The following is a 6,454-nucleotide window of genomic DNA, read 5'->3' as shown; positions in this document are numbered from 1 at the left end:
CATTCCTCATCCCCACCTTTCATTTCACATATCATCCTTCCATTCTATCTCTCTTCAGTATTTTCACATTTCATTATACGGTGCATCTTCAAATTCCATCCCACATCTCATCGCCACTGACCTTTCTCCTCCAAGTTCAATATACGGTTCATCATCACATTCCATCTCATCCTTCATCCCGACGCGATCTCGCACTCCATCGCTACCTACACACTCCACGGCACATCACATCAACATGTTCTACATCCCAAAGAATTTTTTATATTAAGAAGTCTTTATAAAGATTATTTTCAGGAATAAAATGAGGTAGTACTTTTTCACACGAATAATTTCAATTTTTAAAAGTATTTGGTAACTATATGTGTGAAAATGAAAATATAAACATGCAAGAAGCAAGTTCAAGACAATTTATGAATATGGAATTACTACGAACCAACAATAATTTGCCTCTGCTTCCACAGTAATGAGACAGAAAGAAGCGACTGAACAAAAAAAAAAAAAAAATCATAGTTTTCTCTCGTAACTATCATATATTTTTGCAAGAACAAGATGCATGAGAAGAATCATCACGCTTTCCTTGTCTTTACTGATGAAAAAAAAGTGTGTGTGGGGGGGAGGAGGGAGTTACGAGAAGGAGTTGAGAGTAAATTTGTTCGTAAACCTCTGGCCTAGTGTTCCCTCCTGACGCCGACCTCACCTGCAGAGCGTCGAGGTCAAGGGCAGGGACGGGATCACGACCTCTCCCAGACGACCACGACGACACAGAGCGACCCTGGCAGTGGAAGAGAGGGGCAGTTGACTACTTGGAGATAAATAAGGAATAAATGAGCGAATATATCAAAATATGTTGAATGAACAGAGGATTATACATGAATAATTGACGAAAATACAAAATTAATAGTCGGTGATAAATAAAAACATAAAACAGGCAAGTAAAAAAAAATATATACAAACGGCCATAAATATAATTAAATGAAACAGCTTACCGGTATATAAATATACAAGAAAAAAACAACAACAAATATTAAAACAGGCTAGTAAATAAAACACATAAATGACTAAACTGGCGGATAAATATGCACACCAACATGCAAAAATATGCACTATGGAGAATAACCACTAAAGCCAAATAAATATACATCTTTCAATAAGCAATTAATTAAAGAAAGCTAACTATACTGGACCATAAAATTTAGCATCAAAGAGACATCGTATAAAAACACATAAGACAGTGTGACTGATTCACAGTGACAAGTGTAGTCTGTGTAGTCCCAAACGTTATGAGTTATACAAAACACCTCATTCCTCTGTTTTCCTTCCCACTCATTTTATCCACATATTGTATATAAGTGCAGCTTACCACTCCCACAGAGCAAACTTAACCAAAAAAAAATTCAAGTACATCTACGAATAAAATCCAATTACTTCACTAGCCGACCCAGTCACAAAGGTTGCTGACAGGGTGACCGACCCGGGGTTTGAATGTATCGTCAGTCATGGTGCACTTTTACATCTCGTCGGAATAATGCCACTCACTCACGAGTAAATGGACACAGAAATGCAAACAATAAAAGAGGAAGGTAAAGAGAAAGTAAGCTGAGCGGCTGTAGGCAAGAAAGCAGACAGGAAGAAAGGTAGGTACAAAGCTGAACATACAAGTACAACGGTGGTAATACAACTGTTATATATAGTGAATATGTGTGTGTGTGTGTGTGTGTGTGTGTGTGTGTGTGTGTGTGAGAGAGAGAGAGAGAGAGAGAGGGGGGGGGACATGCTACCAGTCCACCAATACACACAAATACAAGGTAACCACTGTCTTGCTCCCCTTCCCTCACCGCTTCCTTTTGCCATCCCTTAATTTCACCTCTTGCCCTTTCTGCCTCTTTCTCTCCCTTCTTTTCTCACCTATTCCTTTTCCTCTCTTTTAATTTTCATCACACCTTCTTCCAGCTGATCTTGTTCTCCCTTTCTGTGTCCTCCCTTAATTTCATCCTCTGCCTTGTTTTGCATCTTCCCTTCACTTCTTTTCTCACCTCCATCTCCTCCCCCTTCCCTTCCAATCCCTTTTTTTCATTACCTTCATTTTCTCTTTACCCACTTCCTTCCCTTCGACCTTGCTGTCCCTTTCGTTTCCTTTTTACTCCAACTCACTCATGCAACACCGTGCGCAAAGCTTTCTGTTTTTCTCCTCTATTATTATCCTTTCCTGGCTATTACTAATCTTCTTCATACTTCTAAACTATTTTGATTTCCTTAAACCTGTCAAGAATGGTGTCAAACAAGAGTACTTCATTCTGGCTAACCCCAGGTGATTTATTCAACTTAAGGAAATTTCTGTTCCTCAAAATGTTGATTTTCCAAACTTCTCTTTACCTAGAATAATTGCCTCCAACCTCAACACCTACTATAAGGTGGCGTGCTTTGCCCATTACCTTTTGCCACCTCCAGACTATTTTGGGGGGTAACCTCTTGTAGTGAAAGAGTAGATGCAGAGTACATCTAACTCTTCCAGTTTTAAAGTTTCTCCAAAGCTGAATAAAACGGTCTACAAATAGCGAGAATTGCCCAAAAAATACATCACCGGATCCGAGAGCTTAATCCTCTGTCTTTCACACTTATCTTCCTCTTGCATCACTTCTTTCTTATTATTATGCTATCACTATCCTATTCACTCCTTTCCTTTCTTACTCTTAACCTATAAATTCCTTCTTTCCTCACTCACATCTTTCTCCTCAATACAAACCCAACTTCTTTAACTCATCGTCCCCCCCTATGTTACTCCCTTCCTTCCTCTCCCTCCCTCCTTTCACGTCATTCTACTAAAATTCTTCTCTTCCCCTCCATTCTTTCTTTCGTCCTAACCCCCCATTCCGTTTCCTCATTTTTCAAACCACCTCACCTGTCCCTTCTTTATTCATATCCTTCTCAATCCACCCAACCTCCCCCCCCCCCCGTTTCCCCTCCTCAATTCCTTAATTCTTATCTTCGCCCCCATCCCATTTCTCTCCCTCTCCTTCCCTCCTTTTATCCTCACTCCTACCTTCTTTATTACCACATCACTTCTCTCTCTTTCACTGTAGCCCCTTTTTCCTTTCACCCCTCCCCTCCCTTCACCTCTTTCATTCTTTAACCAATCCCCTCCATTCACCTCACCCCACCCCTTCCTCCCCGTCCCACTTCTTTCCTTATTTCGAGCCTGTCCCCCACTTTTCTCTCACCCCACCCCTTCCTCCCCGGTCCCACTTCTTTCCTTATTTCGAGCCTGCCCCCCACTTTTCTCTCACTTATTCCCCCCTTTCCCGTACCTTCTTCCTCCTTTTGTTCCCCCCTTTCCCTTACATTCATTCCTCCACTTCCAGTACCGTCCTCATTCCTTGCCTCCTTTTGTTTCAACCCCTTCCTTCCCGTTCCCATACAGTACCTCCACCCTCCCACCCCCAATATTCGTAACACCTTCCCTCCTTTCATATCTCTCCTTCCCTTGCCTCTCCCTCCCATTCATCTCCACTAACAATCCCAATTCTTCCTCTCTTTTTGCACCCGCCCCTTCACTCCTGCCACGGATACCCCCCCCCCCTTATTTAACTCTCTAATGCTTTGGACAACTCTATCCAGCCAATGCCGAAATATTATATTCAGCTGAATGGGAGTATGGGAACCTGGGAATGCTAATGCTGTCCCCATTAACCCTCTGATGATCGGAAAAACTCTAATAAAATCTGTTGTTCCAGCTGACGCCTGACGATTAAATGTGGTTGAGAGGGAGTCACAGGAACGTGAATGTGACCGCCCCTCCCCCCACCCCTCCCAGCCACAACCAGGAGCAGAGGTCGTGGGGGTCGTGGGTGGAGCTGTAACACCGTGAGGTAACCTGAGCTGGGGTGGGGAAGGGGAGGGGAGAGGAGGGGAGAGAAGTGGGAAGGGAGGAAGGGATGAGGGGGGATGTGGAAGCGAGAAGGAGAGTGAAGGGGTAGTGGGGAATGAAGGAGTGGGAAGGGAAAATGACACGAAAAAGGTGAGTGGTAGAAGGGGAGATTTATGAGCGAAGAAATCTGGAGGAGAAGGACTACGAAGAAGGAAATGAAGCAAGAAGTGGAGAAGACAAGTGAGAAAAAGGTGGAGGAGGAAAGAGAAAGACAGACAGTGTGGGAGGACAGATAGAAGAGAGGGATGAGATGAAGTAAGATGAGATGTAGTAAAAGAGAAAGCACGATAAAAAAAACTGCAAAAATAACACAAGGGCAGTTTTATCTTACTGCATAAGACATGCAAGGAAATATTAAGACAACCACAGAGAAGAAAGGAAAATGAAACAAAATATTCTACAAGGAGGAATCGAATGCGAACACTAAGACAACCAAAAGAAAAAGGCAGACACTAAAACCCTCTATAATAAGAATGTGAATAGTAAGCTAAACAGCAGAAGTACACAGTAATAATAATAAAAAAAAAAAAAGTACGCATCCACTACGGCAATCAGCACGAAAATGAACAGTGCAACGAAACCCCCCCCCACACGAAAAAAAAAAAAAAAACGAAAACTAGTGTGAATAACCTAAGGATATCTAATGCGAGGGTGGGAAGGTGTTTTTCTGGTTGCTTTTAGCCGTGATAAACAGACGTCGTATATATAAAGGATCTGAAAAAAATTTTTAACAAGAAACAGGTCTCCACAGAACTACAGAATCAGAAATAAGTTTGCATGGACGTATTTTTCTTTTGGAAATGGACTTTGGATTCGCTGTTGCGTGTCTGGTAGGCGTACGAGTGATGATAAAGGTATAAACATGTGAAGTGTCTTGTACGTGTACGGGATATTATATATATATATATATATATATATATATATATATATATATATATATATATATATATATATATATATATGAAGGGTCTGGTAGGTGTACGAATGAAGTTAAAAACATAAAGTGTGTGGTAGGTGAACGAATGACATTAAAAATGTAAAGTGACTGGAAGGTGTACGAGTGAAATTAAAAATATAAAGTGACTGGATGGTGTACGAGTGAAATTAAAAATATAAACACAAAGTGACTGGTGGGTGTACGAGTGAAGTTAAAAATGTAAACATGCAGTGTCTGGTAAAAAAAAACACGTGAAGTTAAAAATATAAACATGAATGTGTACGGGTGAAGTATCTGGTAGGTGTACTAGTGACGTTAAAAATACAAACATGAAGAGTCTTGTAAGTGTACGAGAGAAGATAAAAGCATAAACATGAGGTGTATGGTAACTGTACATGTGAAGATAAATGCATAAACAAAGAAACATGATTATTTGCAACTTAAGAGCACGGCTGTTTCTGAATACGATCCCTGGTTTCTCAATGACTGACGAGGAGGGCTTTACATGATGGCATCAAGCATACCCGGTATCTGTTAAGGGGAGGTCACGGGTCAAGGGTCAGGGGTCAGGGGGAAGTTGCTGGGGTCAGGGAGGGAGGGGGAGTGACTGGGTTGAGGAGAGGGATTACCGACTGGGGTGAAGGGAGGGAGGAGAGGGGAGTGGGAGAGTAGCTTGTTTGGGAGGAGAGAGGAAGTGACTTGGGTGTGGGAGGAGAGGAGTGGGGGAGTACGGGAGAGAGGGGAGGGGGAGAAGCGGTTGGGGGTGCGTGTCAGGAGGTAAAAGGGCAGGTGAAAGGAGAGCAAGGGGTAAGGTGAGAGGGACAGGGAGCTCACAGCAGGGGAAGGGGTGTAGGGGACGGAGGGCCAAGGCAGGGATCGGAGGGAGAGGCAAGGGTGAGGGGGGTCAGAGGGTAGAAGGGTGAGGAGGGAGGGAGAGGCAGACTTGGTAGGGTCAGGGTGAGGGGTAGGAGGGCAGAGGTGAGAGGTAGAAGGACGGAGGTGTGGAGAGTAGGTGGGGGGAATGGAGAAGGGAAGGGGGAATGGAGAAGAGTTGGGGTAAGAGAAGGACAGGGGGTTAATGAACAGAGGTACCGGTAAGCAAGGCATATGAAGTACAGAGGAAAGCAAACAGCAACAGACCTTATGGTCTTTTTGGGGCTGCTTGTTACAGAGTAGACTATGACTACGAGATTTAATTCTACATGCTGAAGGATAAGGATAGTAAAGTAGGAACGCTCCCCCCACCTCCAAACCCTCAAGTTAAAACTGTCAGGAAAAAGTGAGAAAAACCACCATGCTGGATGGAAAAACTGACATGGAAATTTCATACGAAAGACTGAAAAGGAAAAGTTACATCCTATAATACATTATCTATAAGCTACCAGTTTGAATAACCTGAAAGAGAAAGGGGTAAAATAAAATGAATAATTAAGGCACGACATTATGGGTACGCTGAGTGTCTGTAGACACAGTGTGGATGTTCAGGGGTGGTGATATGAGGAAGGGTCAAATAGGAGTAGTGTAAGGGGTAAGAAGGAGGGATGCAGGGCATGGAAAGGAAGGGAAGTGGTATATACATAAGAAGGAGGGAG

This window comes from Coenobita brevimanus, chromosome 65 (genome assembly GCF_032717465.1).
Source record: "Coenobita brevimanus isolate Jiangsu-jjx chromosome 65, ASM3271746v2, whole genome shotgun sequence".
NCBI lineage: Eukaryota > Metazoa > Arthropoda > Malacostraca > Decapoda > Coenobitidae > Coenobita > Coenobita brevimanus.
Note: the sequence above shows the minus strand (reverse complement) of the source record.